This window comes from Scyliorhinus torazame, chromosome 7 (assembly GCF_047496885.1).
Source record: "Scyliorhinus torazame isolate Kashiwa2021f chromosome 7, sScyTor2.1, whole genome shotgun sequence".
NCBI lineage: Eukaryota > Metazoa > Chordata > Chondrichthyes > Carcharhiniformes > Scyliorhinidae > Scyliorhinus > Scyliorhinus torazame.
This window is the reverse complement of record NC_092713.1, coordinates 5,789,365-5,812,395: the sequence shown is the minus strand read 5'-3', so window position 1 is coordinate 5,812,395 and position 23,031 is coordinate 5,789,365. Positions and strand designations below refer to the sequence as shown.

General features: G+C 51.0%; 1 protein-coding gene across 1 annotated transcript in view; it reads right to left on the bottom strand.

The window, feature by feature from the left end:
• LOC140426009 (netrin-G1-like) overlaps positions 1 to 13,768 on the bottom strand; it is a 1,091,807-nt gene extending 1,078,039 nt beyond the window's left edge. The window contains exon 1 of the mRNA XM_072510283.1: positions 13,392 to 13,768. The gene's annotated coding sequence lies outside the window, so the exon portion shown is untranslated. The remainder of the gene's footprint in view (positions 1 to 13,391) is intronic.
• Between the last annotated feature and the right edge of the window lie 9,263 nt (positions 13,769 to 23,031).

The following is a 23,031-nucleotide window of genomic DNA, read 5'->3' as shown; positions in this document are numbered from 1 at the left end:
AGTGGAAAAGCAGTAATTTTTCACTCTTTCTTCCTCAACTGCTCATTAGCTTCCAGGCAGGGGTAACTGATGGGGTGGATGGGGGGTTTTGATATGGGGGGGCTCTTTGATATGGGGGGTCCTTGATAAGGGTCTCTGATGGGGTCTCTGATTGGGGGGGATGGTCTGATGGGGGGCTGGGCTGTCTGAGACACAGTGGAAATTACTTGCACCAATGCATGCCCACGTGAATTCCGGTGAAGTGTGCTGGAGCATCATGGAGCTGAGGAGAATCTGGTGTCCAGCCCATTAACTGGATGCAAATTGGTTCAGATGACCCATTTGCATCGTCCCGCCGGGCGGGGCATGTCGCCCTCTACCGTCGCCAGCGGGGGACTGCAGCATCACACGGGGTGCCAATCCCGCTTTTTGCTCCATGCGAGATTCTCCGCCGCATCGGAAACTTGGCCAACAGCGGAAAATCCAGCCCCACCCTTTCAGGGAAGAACACGGAATTCGTTGTGTTTTCTGGACAACATTTCTCCCTCCAACAACTTAAAATATATCATCCCATTGCGTGTGGCACCTGATAATGTGTAAATTGGTGCTGCATTTCCTGTAATAAGGAGCAAATCTCCTTCTAAAAGCTCTTCATTGGCTGTGAAGATTGTCCAAGAAACGTGATGAGTAATTTCTCTGTAAACAGATTCCACTGGAAATAATGACTCGCTCAGAATGAACTCGTTTCACAAAGTGTAATTCAGGGAAGGACACAGTGAGTATTTAATATCCCTGTGAATGTGTCACTGCCTCTGATTCCCTTCTCGCAGCCTCGCCCTACAGGCCTGAAGGAGAGGCCATGATTACAGAGTGCAATCCCAGTCAGGTACAATACCAGCCAGTGCGGCCTCTGAGAGCTCACTCCCGGCTGCTCTTATGTTAGAATCATCTTCATTCTAATAACTGGAGCATGAACAGCCCATCGTGGCCATTATCTGGTGTCTATTTGAACAGTGGGCTTTAATTAAGAGGCTGACAGGTTTAATCAGAAACATAATGTGACGTTATGGAAGTTATTTTGTTATTAAATCAGATTTGAATTGTAAGAACATTGCTAAATGTATTCTTTGACAGCATGTGGGCGTAGCTGGTTAGGCCAGCATTTATTGCCCTTCGTGAAGGTTCAGTTAGGGCGCTCGAGAGTTACAAATTAGCTGGGAAGGACCTAAAGAGAGAGCTAAGAAGAGCCAGGAGGGGACATGAGAAGTCTTTGGCAGGTAGGATCAAGGATAACCCTAAAGCTTTCTATCGATATGTCAGGAATAAACGAATGACTGGTTAAGAGTAGGGCCAGTCAATGACAGTAGTGGGAAGTTGTGCTTGGAGTCCGAGGAGATAGGAGAGGTGCTAAATGAATATTTTTCGTCAGTATTCACACAGGAAAAAGACAATGTTGTCGAAGAGAATACTGAGATTCAGGCTACTAGACTAGAAGGGCTTGAGGTTCATAAGGAGGAGGTGTTAGCAATTCTGGAAAGTGTGAAAATAGATAAGTCCCCTGGGCCAGATGGGATTTATCCTAGTATTCTCTGGGAAGCTAGGGAGGAGATTACTGAGCCTTTGGCTTTGATCTTTATGTCATCATTGTCTACAGGAATAGTGCCAGAAGACTTGAGGATAGCAAATGTTGTCCCCTTGTTCAAGAAGGGGAGTAGAGACAACCCCGGTAACTATAGACCAATGAGCCTTACTTCTGTTGTGGGCAAAGTCTTGGAAAGGTTTATAAGAGATAGGATGTATAATCATCTGGAAAGGAATAATTTGATTAGAGATAGTCAACACGGTTTTGTGAAGGGTAGGTCGTGCCTCACAAACCTTATTGAGTTCTTTGAGAAGGTGACCAAACAGGTGGACGAGGATAAAGCAGTTGATGTGGTGTATATGGATTTCAGTAAAGCATTTGATAAGGTTCCCCACGGTAGGCTAATGCAGAAAATACGGAGGCATGGGATTCAGGGTGATTTAGCAGTTTGGATCAGACATTGGCTAGCTGGAAGAAGACAAAGGGTGGTGGTTGATGGGAAATGTTCAGCCTGGAGTCCAGTTACTAGTGGTGTACCACAAGGATCTGTTTTGGGGCCACTGCTGTTTGTCATTTTTATAAATGACCTGGAGGAGGGCGTAGAAGGATGGGTGAGTAAATTTGCAGATGACACTAAAGTCGGTGGAGTTGTGGACAGTGCGGAAGGATGTTACAAGTTACAGAGGGACATAGATAAGCTGCAGAGCTGGGCTGAGAGGTGGCAAATGGAGTTTAATGTAGAGAAGTGTGAGGTGATTCATTTTGGAAGGAATAACAGGAAGACAGAGTACTGGGCTAATGGTAAGATTCTTGGCAGTGTGGATGAGCAGAGAGATCTCGGTGTCCATGTACATAGATCCCTGAAAGTTGCCACCCAGGTTGAGAGGCTTGTTAAGAAGGCGTACGGTGTGTTAGCTTTTATTGGTAGAGTTTCGGAGCCATGAGGTCATGTTGCAGCTGTACAAAACTCTGGTGCGGCCGCATTTGGAGTATTGCATGCAATTCTGGTTGCCGCATTATAGGAAGGATGTGGAAGCATTGCAAAGGGTGCAGAGGAGATTTACTAGAATATTGCCTGGTATGGAGGGAAGATCTTATGAGGGAATGCTGAGGGACTTGAGGCCGTTTTCGTTAGAGAGAAGAAGGTTAAGAGGTGACTTAATTGAGGCATACAAGATGATCAGTGGATTAGATAGGGTGGACAGTGAGAGCCTTTTTCAATGGATGGTGATGTCTAGCACGAGGGGACATAGCTTTAAATTGAGGGGAGATAGATATAGGACAGATGTCAGAGGTAGGTTCTTTACTCAGAGATTAGTAAAGGTGTGGAATGCCCTGCCTGCAACAGTAGTGGACTCGCCAATATTAAGGGCTTTCAAATGGTCATTGGATAGACATACGGACGATAAGGGAATAGTGTAGATGGGCTTTAGAGTGGTTTCACAGGTCGGCGCAACATCGAGGGCTGAAGGGACTGTACTGCGCTGTAATGTGCTATGTTCTATGTTCCCTCATTGCCCTTTAGAGGGTGCTGGTGAGCTGCTTTCTTGAACTGCTGTAGACCCTGAGGTGTAGGTACACCCACTGTGCTGTTAGGGAGGGAGTTCCAGATTTTGACCGAGCGACAGTGAAGGAACGCCGATATATTTCCAGGTCAGACGTGTAGCTTGGAGGGGAACCTCCGGGTGGTGGGGTTCCCAGGTATCTGCTGCCCTTGTCCGTCAAGGTGGTAGAGGTCACAGGTTCGGAATGTGCCTTCGAAGGAACCTTGGTGAGTTGCTGCAGTGCATCTTGTAGATGGTACACATGGCTGCCACTGTCCGTCGGTCGTGGAGGGAATAGATGTTTAAGCTGGTGGATGGGGTGCCAGTCAAGTGGGGTTGATTTGTCCTGGATGGTGTCGAGCTTCTTGAGTGTTGTTGGAGCTGCACTCATCCAGGCAAGTGGAGAGTGTTCCATCACACTCCTGACTTGTGTCTTGTAGTCCTGTGTTGTAGCTTCACCAGGTTGACACCTCATTTTTCGGTGTGTCTGATGTTGCTCCTGGCACGCTCTCCTGCACTCTTCACTGAACCAGGGTTGGTCCCCTGGCTTGGTGGTAATGGTAGAGTGGGGGATATGCTGGGCCGTGAGGTTGCAGACTGTGGTTGATACAATTCTGCTGCTGCTGATGGCCCCCAGCGCCGCGTGGATGCCCAGTCGCGAGTTGCTCGGTCTGTTTGAAGTCTATCCCATTGAGCACGGTGGTAGTGCCACACAACACGATGGAGGGATCCTCAATGTGAAGACTGTCTCCACAAGGCCTGTGTGGTGGTCACTTCGACCGATACCGTCATGGACAGATACATCTGCAGCAGGCAGGTTGGTGAGGATTAGGTCAAGTATGTTTTTCCCTCTTGTTGGTTCCCTCACCACCTGCTGCAGTCCCAGTCTAGCAGCTCTGTCCTTTAGGACCCGGCCAGCTCGGTCAGTGGTGGTACTACCGAGCCAGTCTTGGTGATGGACATTGAAGTCCCCACCCAGAGTATATTCTGTGCCCTCGCCACCCTGACGGGTGCTCACAGGTTGGATGTGGAGAGGATGTTTCCTCCTGTGGGTGAATCTGCAACTAGGGGGTCACTAGTTGCCTGCCCCACCATTCTGTTACTATTTGGTGGCCTATAGACTACTCCTATCCGAGACTTATCCGTCTTACTATTCCTGATTTCCACCCAAATGGATTCAGCCTTATCCTCCATAGCACCGATGTCATCCCTTACTGTTGCCCGGATGTCATCCTTAAATAACAGAGCTACACCACCTCCCTTACCATCCACTCTGTCCTTCCGAATAGTTTGATACCCTCGGATATATGACTCCCAGTCGTGACCGATCTTTAACCATGTTGTAGGAGCGGTTTCAAGACCTGTGTATTGAGTCAGCTTCCACGTGGGGCTATTCCCTGTGGGTCAGCTCAGTACAGTGAGAAACAAAAACATGACAACCTGGACAAGATGGCTATTTAATCAAGCTTGTTCCGTGCACACGGAGAACAGACTGGATATCGGCCAAGACCTGTTCTGCCAAACAAAGACAGGAAAACAGCACTTACACAATGTTCAAAAATCAATAGCCCACCCCAGTTGAAGGCGATCCAATCCCTGAAGCTGCTTCTTTTCAACTTATCCAATAGAATCGCAAGCAGTGTTTAAACTTCACCCAATCGAATCGCAAGCAGCGGATGATTGATCCTCATCCTGACAGCTGTGTACAATCCCAGCAGCCTGTGCTGACTGTTTGTGAGAAACAGAACAACAGAACCAGCACCCTGGATTGTTTCACAAAGACATGATGTCAGAAGTAATGTCCTTTTGGTCAAGTGAGCTATCCTAAATTCCATTCGATTACTTATTACTGCTATGTCCTAAAAATACATGTTTAATGGTTAATAATGATTACTCAGTTCTATAATTCATCTCAATCCTTAATAAAGTAACTTATGTAAAACTACTCATGCTAACGTTTCAGTTTTAAGAGATATCATCGCTGACCCCCCCCCTTCACAAGTTTCAGTAATGGCCACTAAATCATAGTCATTCACGATGATTTGCGCAGGGAGTTCAGCACTGTCAGAGGGTCAGTACTGAGGGAGTGCCGCACTGTCAGAGGGTCAGTACTGAGGGAGTGCTGCACTGTCAGAGGGTCAGTACTGAGGGAGTGCCGCACTGTCAGGGGGTCAGTACTGAGGGAGCGCCGCACTGTCAGAGGGTCAGTACTGAGGGAGTGCTGCACTGTCAAAGGGTCAGTACTGAGGGAGCGCCGCACTGTCAGAGAGTCAGTACTGAGGGAGTGCTGCACTGTCAGAGGGACTGTACTGGGAGAGTGCCGCACTGTCAGAGGGTCAGTACTGAGGGAGTGCTGCACTGTCAGAGAGTCAGTACTGAGGGAGTGCTGCACTGTCAGAGGGTCAGTACTGAGGGAGTGCCGCACTGTCAGAGGGTCAGTACTGAGGTAGGCTGCACTGTCAGAGGGTCAGTACTGAGGGAGTGCCGCACTGTCAGAGGGTCAGTACTGAGGGAGAGCTGCACTGTCAGAGGGTCAGTACTGAGGGAGTGCCGCACTGTCAGAGGGTCAGTACTGAGGAGTGCTCCACTGTCAGTGGGTCCGTACTGAGGGAGTGCCGCACTGTCAGAGGGTCAGTACTGAGGGAGTGCTTCACTGTCAGAGGGTCAGTACTGAGGGAGTGCTGCACTGTCAGAGAGTCAGTACTGAGGGAGTGCTGCACTGTCAGAGGGTCAGTACTGAGGGAGTGCTGCACTGTCAGAGAGTCAGTACTGAGGGAGTGCTGCACTGTCAGAGGGACTGTACTGGGAGAGTGCCGCACTGTCAGAGGGTCAGTACTGAGGGAGTGCTGCACTGTCAGAGAGTCAGTACTGAGGGAGTGCTGCACTGTCAGAGGGTCAGTACTGAGGGAGTGCCGCACTGTCAGAGGGTCAGTACTGAGGTAGGCTGCACTGTCAGAGGGTCAGTACTGAGGGAGTGCCGCACTATCAGAGGGACTGTACTGGGAGAGTGCCGCACTGTCAGAGGGTCAGTACTGAGGGAGTGCTGCACTGTCAGAGGGTCAGTACTGAGGGAGAGCTGCACTGTCAGAGGGTCAGTACTGAGGGAGTGCCGCACTGTCAGAGGGTCAGTACTGAGGAGTGCTCCACTGTCAGTGGGTCCGTACTGAGGGAGTGCCGCACTGTCAGAGGGTCAGTACTGAGGGAGTGCTTCACTGTCAGAGGGTCAGTACTGAGGGAGTGCTGCACTGTCAGAGAGTCAGTACTGAGGGAGTGCTGCACTGTCAGAGGGACTGTACTGGGAGAGTGCCGCACTGTCAGAGGGTCAGTACTGAGGGAGTGCTGCACTGTCAGAGAGTCAGTACTGAGGGAGTGCTGCACTGTCAGAGGGTCAGTACTGAGGGAGTGCCGCACTGTCAGAGGGTCAGTACTGAGGTAGGCTGCACTGTCAGAGGGTCAGTACTGAGGGAGTGCCGCACTGTCAGAGGGTCAGTACTGAGGGAGCGCCGCACTGTCAGAGGGTCAGTACTGAGGGAGTGCTGCACTGTCAGAGGGTCAGTACTGAGGGAGAGCTGCACTGTCAGAGGGTCAGTACTGAGGAGTGCTCCACTGTCAGTGGGTCCGTACTGAGGGAGTGCCGCACTGTCAGAGGGTCAGTACTGAGGGAGTGCTGCACTGTCAGAGGGTCAGTACGGAATGGTCTATTTTGGGTGTGATTTTACACTGAGGTCTCTTCTAGCCTCTCAGGTGGAGGTTAACATATCTCCTGCCTCTTTATTGAAGAGAAGGAGTGAAATTTATCCTGATGTACTCGACAATGTTCATCCCTCAGCGAACATCACTTGAATCATAATGATTGGCTGATAACTTCATCAGAATGAACCGAGCCCGGTGGGATTGCCGCTCTCGATGGAGCTGCCAACTCTGGGATTCCGAAGCCCCCCGTCTCGCCCACCAGGCCCCACTCTGGCTGGGTGAGGCAGGAGCAGTGAAACATACCCCCAGCTGCATCGGTGTGGAGTAACTGGAGGGCAGCAGGAAACTCCCTCCCTCTTCTTAGGGCAGCAATTGCTCCATGGCGAGGTTTAAAAAAAAAATTTAGATTATCCAATTCATTTTTTCCAATTAAGGGGCAATTTAGCGTGGCCAATCCACCTACCCTGCACATCTTTTTGGGTTGTGGGGGCGAAACCCACGCAGACACGGGGAGAATGTGCAAACTCCACACGGACAGTGACCCAGAGCCGGGATCGAACCTGAGACCTCAGCGTCGTGAGGCAGCAGTGCTAACCCACTGCGCCACTGTGCTGCCTTTGGGGAGATTTAAAAGGACTATTAAACAGGGAGTGGTTCAGACAACCTGACTGGGGGTCAGGCCGGGCCGGAGGTGGAGTGCGGGGGGGGGGGGGGGGGGGGGGGGGGCAGCATCAGTGCAGGGTGCAGGGTCAGTGTGGGAGTAGAGGGGGGTGAGGGAGGCAGAAGACGGGAAATTATAGGCCGGTTAGCCTGACTTCAGTCATTGGTCAGATTTTACAGTCTGTTATTAAAGATGAGATCGCGGGGTACTTGGCAGTGCAGGGTAAAATAGGACTGAGTCAGCACAGCTTTGTCAAGGGGCGGTCGTGTTTGACAAATCTGTTAGAGTTCTTTGAGGAGGTAACAAGGAAGTTAGACAAAGGAGAACCAGTGGACTTGATTTATTAAGATTTCCAGAAGGCCTTTGACAAGGTGCCGCATAGGAGACTGTTAAATAAGTTAAGAGTCCACGGTGTTCAGGGTAAGATCCTGGCATGGATAGAGGATTGGCTGACTGGCAGAAGGCAGAGAGTGGGGATAAAGGGGTCTTTTTCAGGATGGCATCTGGTGACTAGTGGTGTGTCTCAGGGGTCAGTGCTGGGACCACAACTTTTCACAATATACATCAATGATCTGGAAGAAGGAACTGAAGGCACTGTTGCTAAGTTTGCAGATGATACAAAGATCTGTAGAGGGACAGGTAGTATTGAGGAAGCAGGGGGGCTGCAGAAGGACTTGGACAGGCTAGGAGAGTGGGCAATGAAGTGGCAGAGGGAATACAATGTGGAAAAGTGTGAGGTTATGCATTTGGAATGAGAAATGGAGGCATAGACTATTTTCTAAATGGGGAGATGCTTTGGAAATCAGAAGCACAAGGGACTTGGGAGTCCTTGTTCATGATTCTCTTAAGGTTAACGTGCAGGTTCAGTCAGCAGTTAAGAAGGCAAATGCAATGTTAGCATTCATGTCAAGAGGGCTAGAATACAAGACCAGGGATGCACTTCTGAGGCTGCATAAGGCTCTGGTCAGACACTATTTGGAGTATTGTGAGCAGTTTTGGGCCCCGAATCTAAGGAAGGATGTGCTGGCCTTGGAGAGGGTCCAGAGGAGGTTCACAAGAATGATCCCTGGAATGAAGAGCTTGTTGTATGAGGAACGGTTGAGGACTCTGGGTCTGTACTTGTTGGAGTTTAGAAGGATGAGGGGGGATCTTATTGAAACTTACAGGATACTGCAAGGCCTGGGATAGAGTGGACGTGGAGAGGATGTTTCCACTTGTAGGAAAAACTAGAACCAGAGGACACCATCTCAGACTAAAGGGACGATCCTTTAAAACAGAGATGAGGAGGAATTTCTTCAGCCAGAGGGTGGTGAATCTGTGGAACTCTTTGCCGCAGAAGGCTGTGGAGGCCAAATCACTGAGTGTCTTTAAGACAGAGATAGATAGGTTCTTGATTAATAAGGGATCAGGGGTTATGGGGAGAAGACAGGAGAATGAGGATGAGCAAATATCAGCCATGATTGAATGGCGGAGCAGACTCGATGGGCCGAGTGGCCTAATTCTGCTCCTATGTCTTATGGTCTTATGGGTGGTGTCGTGGGCCCCTGGGGGGTTGTGTGTGTGGGATGTCCTGTGCGAGGCTGGATCTGGGTGTTTAAATAGTTACTATATTGTCAGAAGTGAGTTTTCCCTCCAACTCTTTTAGAGTAACTATCAGGCTGAAACTCACCATTTAGATAGTTTCTATCGGACAGTCCCCAGCCCAATGCCATTGTCCAGAGGAAGTTAGTGCTTCTGGGTAAATTGCTGGGTAAATCATCACGTGGGAACCTTTGAGAGTGATTCCCCAGCTCATCGTGACGTATCTCCGAAATGTGACGCTGGGGAAACAGGAAGTTATTGGACAATCTGCTGATGATCTCATGGCTGTGTGTGGGATCTTGCTCTGCACAAATTGGCTGCTGCGTTTCCCACATTACAGCAGTGACTACATTTCAGAAATCCCTCACTGACTGTGAGCAGCATTGGCATGTCCTGTGGATGTGAAAGGCAATATATAAATGCAGTCTGTCTACGGACTCGATACGGACTCGGAATGTCGACTCTGTTTCTCTCTCCACAGACACTGCCGGATCTGCTGAGGTTTTCCGGAACTTTCTGTTTTAATTTCAGATTTCCAGCGTCTGCAGAGTTTTGTTTTTCTGTTGCTATATAAATGCGATCTGTTTTGTACAAATTGCTGAATATTTGGGGAAGTGCAGACACTCACCCAGCTCGGAGCCAGCACATCCTCTTCCAATTCAATCCACTCTCTCCGTCTGTCTGGTAATCACCAAACTGAATCATAGGAGGTGGCGGAGAGCGATGAGCTGGGAGGTGGGAAGTGAGGACTGACTGAGTCTCAGTGCGATGAGTGTGTGAAAGCTGATCAGGGGGCCAACAGGACCAGGCCTCGGCCTAGTCACCCACTCAGCCATTCGCTGCCTGGCTGGAGGGGTTGCAGCTCCTATTTCAGAGAGATTGTTTGAAACCTCTTTCACTGACAACAGCCCAGTCGCGGGAGCCTCCGCAGCTTTAAGGAACATCAATACTTTGGGTGAACTGTGAAACTGGTGATGGAAATCCAAGTCAGGAAACATCCGACATAATCCAGGAACTGCCGAGTTCATCATTCCAGCGAATGCAGCTGTAAATCTCCCTGATCTCTGGGACACGATGACAGGCCCTGGGGGGCTCTGAGGGAGATTCCACCACATTCAGACTGAGCTGAAGAGCTTCATTCCAGGGAAGCTCTCCTCACACAACAGTCCCTCATTCCCTGTGACACAGACCGGCTCCGGATTGCAGGCTCCCCTCTCTCGGAATGAGAGTGGGCTCGGGGATGGGGGGATGGGGGGAGCAGAGAGGTTTAGGGGAACGAGGTGAGAGATCATTTTCGGTAGTGCCTGAGGGGGATTAAAATTAGAGTTTGGCTGTTCGGGATGACGTCAGAAAGCATTTCTTCACACAGAGGAGAGTGGAAATCTGGACCTCGCTCCATAAAATGTCCCTGGATACTGGGGGTTATTGAAGCTTCGATCCTGAGGGTGAGAGATTATTATTTGGTTCGAGCATCGAGGATTATGGAACTGCGGCAGGTCAATGGAGTTTTAGTGCAGGTCAGTAACCATCTGATTGACAAGTGGAACAGGCTCGAGGGGCTGAATGACCTCCTCCTGTTCCTGTGTAACAGGCTCGAGGGGCTGAATGGCCTCCTCCTGTTCCTGTGTAACAGGCTCAAGGGGCTGAATGGCCTCCTCCTGTTCCTATATTCCAGCCCTGTCCAATTCCTCTGCTAAGATCCGTGAATACTAAACACGAAACACTGGTCCTTCCCCCAACCCATCACTGACACTGTTCTCACTGTGGATATATCTGACAGACAGGCTGAGACAGGAATATCTAATAATAATAATAATCGCTTATTGTCACAAGTAGGCTTCAATGAAGTTTCATAGAATTTACAGTGCAGAAGGAGGCCATTCGTCCCATCGAGTCTGCACTGTTACTGCAAGTTACTGTGAAAAGCCCCTCGTCGCCACATTCTGGCACCTGTTCGGGGAGGCCGGTACGGGAATTGAACCCGGACTGCTGGGCTTGTTCTGCATTACAAGCCAGCTGTTTAGCCCACTGTGCTAAACCAGCCCCTCACTATCCTGTAAGGTGTCAGTGAGGAGACTCCGAGGAAGAGAGTGTGTGGAGGTGGGACAGTGAGTGAGATTTCCCAGGAGACGGACACAGTCCCTGGACAGAGACAGGGGCAGTGGGAGGAGGGACAGGCTCACTGAGGGTTACAGAGCAGGGTTACATTTACTGCCACCACGCAGCTGGGATGGAGGAGAATTGAGGACTTCCTCCTGTATCGATCTCTTTGTCCCAGCCACACAGGAAATGAGGATTCAGATCGGATTGATTCGCAGTTTCCAGGTATCGGGTGACCTGGGCACTCGGAGAAACATCATTATCCCACCCACTAAACACACCTGGAACATCTGGGCAGGGGGATCGGTGACGCACGTTGTCCGCAGCATTTGGAAATGAGAATGGAATTCCCTTCCACAGGGACAGTGTGGGCTGGTCAGTGAATGTGTTCCAGGCCGAGTTCACCCAGGGATTTGATAGAAAAATGGAGCTGAATCATTTCCCTGTGTGTGGGAAGCCAGGTACACGGCAGTACAACGATTGGCTGATCAAATCACACCTACACCTTTTGTACTTTGCAATAGACCAAGTCTACTGAACCAGCCCAAACTCACAAAACCCAAAACAAAATATCTACTGTTAGATGTGATTCTGCGATTGGGCAGCACTTGCTAAACAATCCTGAGTGCGCCGATAGCTGCACTAACAACCAACTTAAAATGATCATTGAAGTTTCTCATTTACTCTTGTAAGAAGCGACAAAGCTTCAACCGCAGCAATCCACTCCCTGAAAACAAAAAGGAATGTGTCCAAGCCTTGAACCTATTTGAATTACCCGGGACGCCTGGGGAGCCGAAAGTTCCCTGTAACTTCCTCCAGGGCAATGCCTTGGCCAATCAGAGTGAACTTGCCAACCAATCAGCATCCTTTTACCCTGTAGTGTAAATTGTTGGGAATGCTTGAAATTTGTCATTCTTGCATTTGTCCTACTGAGTGCACAACGAAAAGCTTCAGCAGCATGTTCCTCTTTTCAGTGAGATTCCATAGAACCATGTAAAAGTCACGGGGCAGAATGAGGCCATTCAGCCCATCAAGTATTCCAAATGGAAGTTTAATCTTGCTGAGAATCTGTCTGCTTCGAGATGATTGATTGGTTGGAGATTTATCAATGATTCTTTTCACCCAGACTGTGTTGCAGGTTGTGGATTGGTCGTGTGTGGTTAGTAAATCCAATTTGACACAAAGCACCGTCAGAAATGAGCCGGCTCCTTTTCTTCATCTTCCATCACAGGAGACCATTCGGCCCATAATATCAGTCCCGCCCCTTTTATTTGGTCATTGTCTCAGTGCGGTGTGTGGGATCTTACTGTGTAAAAATTAGCCACGGTGATTCCTACATTATAAAAATGACCACATTTCACAAGTACTTGATTGGCTGTGAAGTGTTTAAGGACAGCCCGAGGAGGAGAAAGGCGCTATAGCAATGCAACACTTTCCCTTTACCTTCCAACATTCCCATTGGGTGTAACGGGGAGGGTGGGATGATTCTCTCTGACTGGAAATGCTCCACCCCCAAATTCCCCAAATTCACAGGAGAGGGGGGCCGTGGGGGTGTGGGGGGGGGGGGGGGGTGGGGGGGGGGGGGAGGCAGGGGAGGAGTGAAAGAGAGAGAGGGAGGGAGAGAGAGAGGGAGAGAGAGAAAACAGAGAGCAGGGTGAGAGAAAGAGGGAGAGAGAGATAGAGAGGGACAGAGAGAGACAGACAAAAAGAGACAGGGAGAGGTATAAAGTTTGACAGAATTTGATAGAGAGAAACAGACAGAAAGAGAGAGAGAGTGACAGTGAGACAGAAAGGAGGAAGATGGAGAGCAGGAGTCAGTGAGAGACAGAAAGAGAGAAAGAATGAGACAGACGGAGACGGAGAGTGAGCAAGATAGAAAGTGAGAGACAGAGAGAGTAACCGAGGCAGAGAGACAAAGAGAGATAGAGAAAGATAGAGAGACTGAGAGAGATAGAGACAGAGAGAGACAGAAGGAGAAGGCAGAGTGGGAGAAAGAGTGAGAAGCAGAAAAATAGAAATACAGAAGGATAAACAGGCATTGAGAGAAAAGAAATGGACAGAGTGAGGGAGACAGAGAGAGACAAAGAGAGGCAGACAGGGAAGGAAAGTGAGTGAGTGAGAGAGAGAAAGAAAGAGACAGAGTGATGTAGAGAGACAGAATTTGAGAGAGCTTCAGAAATAGGGAGAGGAAGGTGATGGGCAGAGGTACAGGTAGTGGTACAGACAGTGAGAGAGAAGCAGGGAGACTTACCCTCACTGATCCACAGACTTTGGTTGTGAAATAGTTTGATCTCCTGCTGCTGTTTCCCAGTCGCTCTGTTGGGATCCCGAGTTCTCCTGGTTTCCCCACAGGGGATCTTTCAGTAACGGAGAGAGAGCGAGACAGGGGACAGGGATGAGCTGCGGGACTGTTGCCCTCAGGACCTTTCACTGGACAGAAGGACTGAGAGTGTGTCGAGCTTTGTGTTAGAAGGTTCTCAGAGCTGAGAGTGACAGTGACACAGGTCTCTCTCTTCACCCTCACTGCCTCTCCCCCTGTCTCATCCTCAAGCTTCACACACCTCCTTGATCCAGCTTGAATCTTTTCTTCAGCATCACTGAATAATTGAGGCTGTGTGTGAGAGGCTGACTGGGTGTGTGGGGAGTGGGAGGAGATTGGGGTTGTGCTGTCGCTCGCTGTTCCCCATCTCAAACCTTCCCTTTCCCTCTCCCTGCTGCTTATTAAAGACTGTGTGCTGGTTGGTTAGCGAGTGGGTGACATGTGGGGACAGATTGGTTTTCTTGCATTTACATCGAACTGAATGAGTCAGAGAGAAAGCAAAACAACAAGCTGCATTGATATAGCGCCTTCCACATTGTTACACATCTCCAGCTGTTTCCCAGGAATGTCAATCAGACTGAATCCTGCCACCCGGACACGTAAAGCGCTGGTGGGACTGGAGAGCTGGGAGAAGTGGGAAGTTTGAAGGAGTGATTGAAAGGAGCAGAGAGAGAGGGAGAGGGGAACATGTTTAACGAGGGAATTTCAGAGCTGAGGGTTCACACAGCTGAGGGCCCGACCACCAATGGTGGAGCCGTTCAACTCAGAAAACCAGAAGAGGCCAGAATTGGATAAACACAGAGACCCTGGAAGATTCTGGATCTGGAGGAGGTTACAGAGATAGGGAGGGCTGTAGGGGCTGAAGGAGGTTACAGAGATAGGGAGGGCTGTAGGGGCTGGAGGAGGTTACAGAGATAGGGAGGGATGTAGGGCCTGGAGGAGGTTACAGAGATAGGGAGGGGTGTTGGGGCTGGAGGAGGTTACCGAGATAGGGAGGGGTGTAGGGGCTGGAGGAGGTTACAGAGATAGGGAGGGGTGTAGGGGCTGGAGGAGGTTACAGAGATGGGAGGGATGTAGGGGCTGGAGGAGGTTACAGAGATACGGAGGGGTGTAGGGGCTGGAGGAGGTTACAGAGATAGGGAGGGGTGTAGGGGCTGGAGGAGGTTACCGAGATGGGGAGGGTTGTAGGGGCTGGAGGAGGTTACAGAGGTAGGGAGGGGTGTAGTGGCTGGAGGAGGTTACAGAGATAGGGAGGGGTATTGGGGCTGGAGGAGGTTACAGAGATAGGGAGGAATGTTTGGTCATGAGGAGGTTGCAGAGATAGGGAGGGGTGTAGGGACTGGAGGATGTTACAGAGATTGGGAGGGGTATTGAGTCTGGAGGAGGTTACAGAGATAGGGAGGAGTATAGGGTCTGGAGGAGGTTACTGAGATAGGGAGGGGTGTAGGGTCTGGAGGAGGTTACAGAGGTAGGGAGGGCTGTAGGGGCTGTAGGAGGCTACACAGATAGGGAGAGGCGTAGGGGCTGGAGAAGGTTACAGAGATTTGGAGGGGTGTAGAGTCGGGAGGAGGTTACAGAGATAGGGAGGGATGTAGGGGCTGGAGGAGGTTACAGAGATAGGGAGGGATGTAGGGGCTGGAGGAGGTTACAGAGATAGGGAGGGGTGTAGGGGCTGGAGGAGGTTACAGAGATGGGGAGGGTTGTAGGGGCTGGAGGAGGTTACAGAGGTAGGGAGGGGTGTAGTGGCTGGAGGAGGTTACAGAGATAGGGAGGGGTATTGGGGCTGGAGGTGGTTACAGAGATTGGGAGGGGTATTGAGTCTGGAGGAGGTTACAGAGATAGGGTGGGGGCATTGGGGCTGGAGGAGGTTACAGAGACAGAGAGGAGTGTTGGGGCTGGAGGAGGTTACAGAGATAGGGAGGAGTGTAGGTGTCAGATGCAGTTACAGGGATAGGGAGGCGTGTTAGGCTGTGGAGTGTGTTACAGAAATAGGGAGGGGTGTAGGGACTGGAGGAGGTTACAGAGATATGGACGGGCTTTAGGGTCTGGAGGAGGCTACAGAAATAGGGTGGGGGTGTTGGGGCTGGAGGAGGTTACAGAGACAGAGAGGGGTGTTGGGGCTGGAGGAGGTTACAGAGATAGGGAGGGGTGTAGGGGCTGGAGGAGGTTACAGAGATAGGGAGGGGTGTATGGGCTGGAGGAGGTTACAGAGATAGAGAGGGTGTAGGGGCTGGAGGAGGTTACAGAGATAGAGAGATGTGTAGGGGCTGGAGGAGGTTACAGAGATAGGGAGGGGGTGTTGGGGCTGGAGGAGGTTACAGAGATAGGGAGGGGGTGTTGGGGCTGGAGGAGGTTACAGAGACAGAGATGGGTGTTGGGGCTGGAGGAGGTTACAGAGATAGGGAGGGGTGTAGGGGCTGGAGGAGGTTACAGAGATTGGGAGGGGTATTGAGTCTGGAGGAGGTTACAGAGATAGGGTGGGGGTGTTGGGGCTGGAGGAGGTTACTTAGACAGAGAGGGGTTTTGGGGCTGGAGGAGGTTACAGAGATAGGGAGGAGTGTAGGTGTCAGATGCAGTTACAGGGATAGGGAGGCGTGTTAGTGTGTGGAGTATGTTACAGAAATAGGGAGGGGGTGTTGGGGCTGGAGGAGGTTACAGAGATATGGGCGGGGTGTAGGGTCTGGAGGAGGTTACAGGGATAGGGTGGGGGTGTTGGGGCTGGAGGAGGTTACAGAGACAGAGAGGGGTGTTGGGGCTGGAGGAGGTTACAGAGATAGGGAGGGGTGTAGGGGCTGGAGGAGGTTACAGAGATAGGGAGGGGTGTAGGGGCTGGAGGAGGTTACAGAGATAGGGCGGAGTGTAGGTGTCAGATGCAGTTACAGGGATAGGGAGGCGTGTTAGGGTGTGGAGTATGTTACAGAAATAGGGAGGGGCGTAGGGACTGAAGGAGGTTACAGAGATGTGGGCGGGGTGTAGGGTCTGGAGGAGGTTACAGAGATAGGGAGGGGTGTAGGGGCTGGAGGAGGTTACAGAGATAGGGAGGGGTGTAGGGGCTGGAGGAGGTTACAGAGATAGGGTGGGGGTGTTGGGGCTGGAGGAGGTTACAGAGACAGAGAGGGGTTTTGGGGCTGGAGGAGGTTACAGAGATAGGGTGGGGGTATTGGGGCTGGAGGAGGTTACAGAGATAGGGTGGGGGTGTTGGGGCTGGAGGAGGTTACAGAGATAGGGAGGGGTGTTGGGGCTGGAGGAGGTTACAGAGTTAGGGAGGGGTGTAGGGGCTGGAGGATGTTACATGGATAGGGAGGGGTGTAGGGGCTGGAGGAGGTTACAGAGATAGGGAGGGGTGTAGGGGCTGGAGGAGTTTACAGAGATGGGGGGGGGTGTAGGGGCTGGAGGATGTTACATGGATAGGGAGGGGTGTAGGGTCTGGAGGAGCTTACAGAGATAGGGAGGCGTGTAGGGGCTGGAGGATGTTACATGGATAGGGAGGGGTGTATGGGCTGGAGGAGTTTACAGAGATAGGGAGGGGTGTAGGGGCTGGAGGATGTTACATGGATAGGGAGGGGTGTAGGGGCTGGAGGAGTTTACAGAGATGGGGGGGGGGTGTAGGGGCTGGAGGATGTTACATGGATAGGGAGGGGTGTAGGGTCTGGAGGAGGTTACAGAGATAGGGAGGGGGTGTACAGTCTAGAGGAGGTTACAGAGATAGGGAGGGGTGTAGGGGCTGGAGGATGTTACATGGATAGGGAGGGGTGTAGGGTCTGGAGGAGGTTACAGAGATAGGGAGGGGTGTAGGGGTTGGAGGATGTTACATGGATAGGGAGGGGTGTATGGGCTGGAGGAGTTTACAGAGATAGGGAGGGGTGTAGGGGCTGGAGGAGGTTACAGAGATAGGGAGGGGTGTAGGGGCTGGAGGAGGTTACAGAGATAGGGAGGGGTGTAGGGGCTGGAGGAGGTTACAGAGATAGGGCGGAGTGTAGGTGTCAGATGCAGTTACAGGGATAGGGAGGCGTGTTAGGGTGTGGAGTATGTTACAGAAATAGGGAGGGGCGTAGGGACTGAAGGAGGTTACAGAGATAGGGAGGGGTGTAGGGGCTGGAGGAGGTTACAGAGATAGGGAGGGGTGTAGGGGCTGGAGGAGGTTACAGAGATAGGGAGGGGTGTAGGGGCTGGAGGAGGTTACAGAGATAGGGTGGGGGTTTTGGGGCTGGAGGAGGTTACAGAGATAGGGTGGGGGTGTTGGGGCTGGAGGAGGTTACAGAGATAGGGTGGGGGTGTTGGGGCTGGAGGAGGTTACAGAGATAGGGAGGGGTGTAGGGTCTGGAGGAGCTTACAGAGATAGGGAGGGGTGTAGGGGCTGGAGGAGTTTACAGAGATAGGGGGCGGGATTCTCCGTCAGCTGATGCTGAGATCGGGAAATATGATTGGCAGAGAATGGGTGGGTGCCCTGCGCCCCCCAGAATGCCGTGCTCCGGAGCCTCGATCGCGTCATCAATGCATTCCACTCCGCATGTACAGTAAATGGCGATCGCATATCAGTAGCGGGCCTGACCCGGCATTCTCCGGGGCCCACGCGATACTCCGCCGAGGGGAATTCCCGATGGCGAGATTCATGCATGGTGTCAAAAATCGGGAAAAAGACAACGTGGCCGATGAGGGAGTGAGCGGAGGGAGGACCCCGCAGGGGGGCGACTTTGGGCTTCCGGTCCTGACACTGGCCGGGCTGTCTGGGGAGGCGGGGGGTTCAGTCAGAGGGGTGAGTCGGGGGGGGGGGGGGGGTGACCATGGGATGGGCCATGGGGTCGGGGTGACTCCTGCACGAGACCGGGCTTCCCAGGCACAATTTGCCATTGCCACGGCCTACAAGGCAGCCACCTTGCTGAGCACACCACTGCCCGCTCTCCTTGACCCGTGGTTGTGCAGAGTGACACCAGATGTATGTGTTGTGATCTCTGTATACCAATATACAATGTCAATGTATGTAAAACTAGTGCAGTCAATTCAACACTAGATGTCTCACTATCAGATGGTATCAGAAAGACTTTCCCGCTTTTCTGGGGGAGTGTGCTTCAGGAGAATGAACAGACAAGACTTAGATTAGCAGGAGAGAGCAAAGTTATAAGTTATCTCATTATTACATTGTACAGTTAGTTATCTTTACTGTAGAGCAGCACGGTGGTGCAGTGGGTTAGCACTGCTGCCTCACGGCGCCGAGGTCCCAGGTTCGAATCCCGGCCCTGGGTCACTGTCCGTGTGGAGTTTGTACATTCTCCCCGTGTCTGTGTGGGTTTCGCCCCCACAACCCAAAGATGTGCAGGGTAGGTGGATTGGCCACGCTAAATTGCCCCTTAATTGCAAAGATAATTGGGTACGGCAAATTTTTTTAATAAGGGGGAAAAAAGTTATCTTTACTGGAGTGGTGAGAGTTGAACTGGGGTCCCTGGCCCGAGCCCACCCCCAAGGTCTGCCCATTTCCCCCCCCCCCCACTCCCCCCTCCCTCCAGCGCCCCCTCCAGCCCACCCCTCACACCCATCTAACAGAATAACAAGGCAGCTTAAAACGTTGTGAACAGGTGTTTATTGTGAACATATATATACAGGTTTGTGCCCTCGCACCTATCGCTATACTGTGCCTTGCACCGTGCCAACTTAACTGGTGTCTACCTTTCTGGCCTTACGGGTCCTAACACTATGTCTCGGTGGTTCCCCAGACGGTACAGCAGGAGTGGAGGGGGCCTGCTGTGACTCCTTTCCTGCGGCTGGCTCCCATTTGACGGCCGTCTTTTGGGGCGACTGGTCCTGAATGGGCCTGGTTGCTGCTCAGGTGTCTCGTCTGGCCTGATGCTGCCCTTCTGCTGTCGCCATCTGGGATGGCCACTTCCACAATACAAAATAGACATTTGCAAAGATTGCAGGGAAAAATGGACAATGTTCAGAAAGCAAGCAGGCACAGAGCCTGTCTGCATTTGGAGAAACAGCTCCCAGACGATACTGAAACTGTAGGATCATTAGCATATTGATGGCCCATCTCCGGGAACAGAGGAAGATACTTAAGTAACCGATCTGGTTCCAGACGTCGCGGCGCCAGTTCCCCAAACCGAAAGCGCAAACAAAGCCAGGTCAACGGCCAACTAGGACCCGCCCAGCCATCAGCGCTCCCATCCCTTTATTGGTCAAGATCAATACCAGTGATCAAGAAATGGCCCAATTGATTGGGGCCAAGTTCAAGGCCCGCCCAAAAGCGCGCGAAGCCCCTTCGGGTATAAGAGGAAGGCCCCGAGGGAGAATCGCTCTCTTGGACTCGGCTCTCAAAGCGGAGAGATCCTTCCACCAGCTCCACCAGAAGCAAGTAAGTCCAAGGTCACCGCTCGCTACCTGACGGACGACCTTAGCTGTTCCCCTTCACCACTTCGACCCCAGCAGCCTCAGATCCGAACAATGACCATTGTTCCTCTTACTGAGTGGGCGCCCAAAGCTAAGTATACTTTTTAGCAATAGTGATAGTTTAGTCTGTAGTATTTTGTGCATGAGTAGATATTACTATGTGTGTAAATAAATAGTATTGACTTTGAACTAACTAACTGGTGTATCGAGTCTTTGATCAGTATTCGGGTTTGAACCTTGTGGCGTATCGAAAGATACCTGGCGACTCTGGAGCAAACATAATTAAGGTTAAGGAAGGCGACCATATTGACCGCCATATTCAGAGCCAACCAAAGGGAGCAACATTTACTGGCGACTCCGGTGGGACTCAACCTAGAAGTGGCCTAGTCACTCCGAGAGAACCCAAATTTAATTGGAATCCAATTGGAAACAGTAAAACCACAAGTATAAGAACGATACTGATCAAACCTCCAAGATTCGTAAGTGTGTTAATGCATGCGTACTAACAGGGATATAAGGTAAACCTGAGAGATTTTGTTGCGTAAAACTGTTGGGAGTTTTGTAGGCCGGAAATTAGTGTAAGGCGTACCCGTGTTTACATCACCACTTTATCAACCCCTGTTCCAAATTCAGCAGAGAACCCAGAAATCGAGAGAAAAATGGCAATGAAGGCAATGGAACGCCTTATGAACCCCCAGGAATTTGAGACAGCAGCGACCAGTAGAGTAGGATCGTGTCCCATAAGGGAAGAAGAGATCAAAAAATATCTCAGAGGGAAAGGATGGCCCCTTTGGAGTGAGTTCTGCGCCAATGACGAAACAGGTCCCGGGAGTATAGGACATACTTGGTGGGAGAACCTGACAGAGATCCATAAGAAGAGCTTAGGGAAAGCTCGCAAGCCGATGGCAATTGAGTCCTGTTTGGCACAATTGTGAGGCACAGAGGAGGTCGTTAGGACGCTCCATAGAGATATTGAAGAGAGAGACAGGAATAGTGAAGGAGATGTGAGCGAATTTGAGAAGGAGAACAGGGAATTGGGAGAGCAGTTAGCGGCGAGGGACAAGGAGGTGGCTGATGCCAAGCTGGCACACCAGTCTTGTCTCGCCCATTTGAGTAGTTTTCAGACCCAATATGATAAGGCCTACCAAGCCACGCAACGCACAGCCTTGGTAAGACAGGAAACCGAACAACAGGTTGAGCAGTTACAGAAACAGTGCAGCGATTTAAAAGCAGCTCTACAGGCACTCCACACTTCCACAACGGAACAAAGGCATAGCTTGGTAGATCACGCAAAGTGCCGGAAGCAAATTGCAGAATTGCAATTCCGTTCAGAATGGGTTTCAGAGCACGTTTGGATCCCAGTTAGACCAGGAAAACGGCCCCGATTGGCAGGAGTTAAATGAGACTGCCCATAGATATGTACATGGAACATGTACACAGGACAAACCACAAAAACGAAAAGCACCCCAACCCCCCACTGCACAGGCAGAACACACCCCTATGAACCCTGTAACCACACAGCGCAGGGCCACAACAGAAGGAGACCCAGATTTCCTATACACCATCCCATTAACAGTCACTCAATTATGGGACGCGTGCGATAAGATTACACCATTCCTACCCACATCAGACCCCCACCATTACTTTGCAAGAGTAAAACAGCAAGTGACCATGTATGGCCTGGATGAAAAGGAGCCAGTGAAGCTCACAGTTTTAAGCCTCGACCCGTCAGTCGTGGCAGCCCTTCCCGACCCACAGAATGTAGGAGGAGGCACACTCCAAGAAATGCACACAGCGATCCTAGATGCGATCGGCGACAACAAAGGAGACCCGTAGAAAGCCTAAACAAGTATAGCAGAAAAAGGCAAAGCACCCCACAGCATTTTCTGGACGCTTGTGGATACATTTCACAGCAGTATTTGGAAAGTTAGCCCGTTCCCATTTGTCCCCAGATAATATGGCCAAATGGACTTGAATCCTATTCTCTCATGCGACAGAGGCAGGACAGAGAGCTTGCGCAAATTACGACGCCTCAGACGAGGCCCACAACGAGAAATGGGTTTTGAAGAGATTGTCCCGCACTTGGGAACAGTCCATCCAAGACAAAACCGCATTTGTTAAAACCGAGGAAGAACAGGCAGACATGCATCCAGTTAGGACGCACCAGAACCCCGCATGGGTAAATGAGGGCAGGAACAGCCCACAGCAACCCAAATCCCAGGAATGTCACAATTGTGGACAATTTGGACACTACACACAAGAGTGCAATGCGCCCCAGAAGCAGCAGAGAAACCAACAGACAGGCACCCTAAACAGGAATAGGACAAAGCCGATCCATAGCGTTAGCGCCCGTTCAGAGAATGCAGACATGAACTGCACCGACTGACGGTGTTCGGGCTCCCCAACTTGGGTCTGCGACACCCTTTTGGACAAGTCCGGTAGACCGGTATTGGCAGGAATAGTCCGGGGACACCCCGTAGAATTCCTTTGCGACACAGGAAGGTCCCGCGCCACACTCAATTCCTCCACGATGTTTCAGCGAGACACGTGGCTCACCACCGACACCATCACACTCAGTGGTTTTACAGGGCATTTACAGCAGGGACACATCACAGCCCCTGTAGCAATCGATATAGGGAACATTAAAACAAAATACACCGTAGTTCTGGTCGATCTACCCAAGACAGCCGAACACATCTTAGGAATTGACTTCATGAGCTCCCACAATCTATCATTTGATCCGGTAAATAAATGTGTATGGAGAATGGCAAAGGCAGCACGAGCCCCCGTCACGCTCATAATTGGAGAGTATGAAAATAGAATCAGCGCAGTAGGAGACTTCTGGTTCGACCCTCGAGCCATTAGTCAGGACAAACAGGTTAGGGAAGTCCTGCAGCAACACAAAGCAGCATTTGCACAGCACAAGCACGACTGTGGCAAGATCGCTGGTTTAGTGAATATTACAGGTTGTAGCCACGTAAAATGGCTGCGTTCCGATTAATCTGCCAAAACCCAGTTTAAAACGGCTAACCCGAAAGACTGCTGGGAAAAGCAGCTAAGAAGACACAAGCAGGCAGCAGACAGTATTGCATATTCGGCTCTGGGAAGTTAGCCCAGATCGATACTCAGGGCTATCAACAGCCCATCAACCCAGGTATTCGCAGTTGCATTCAGGACTGTTTGCAGC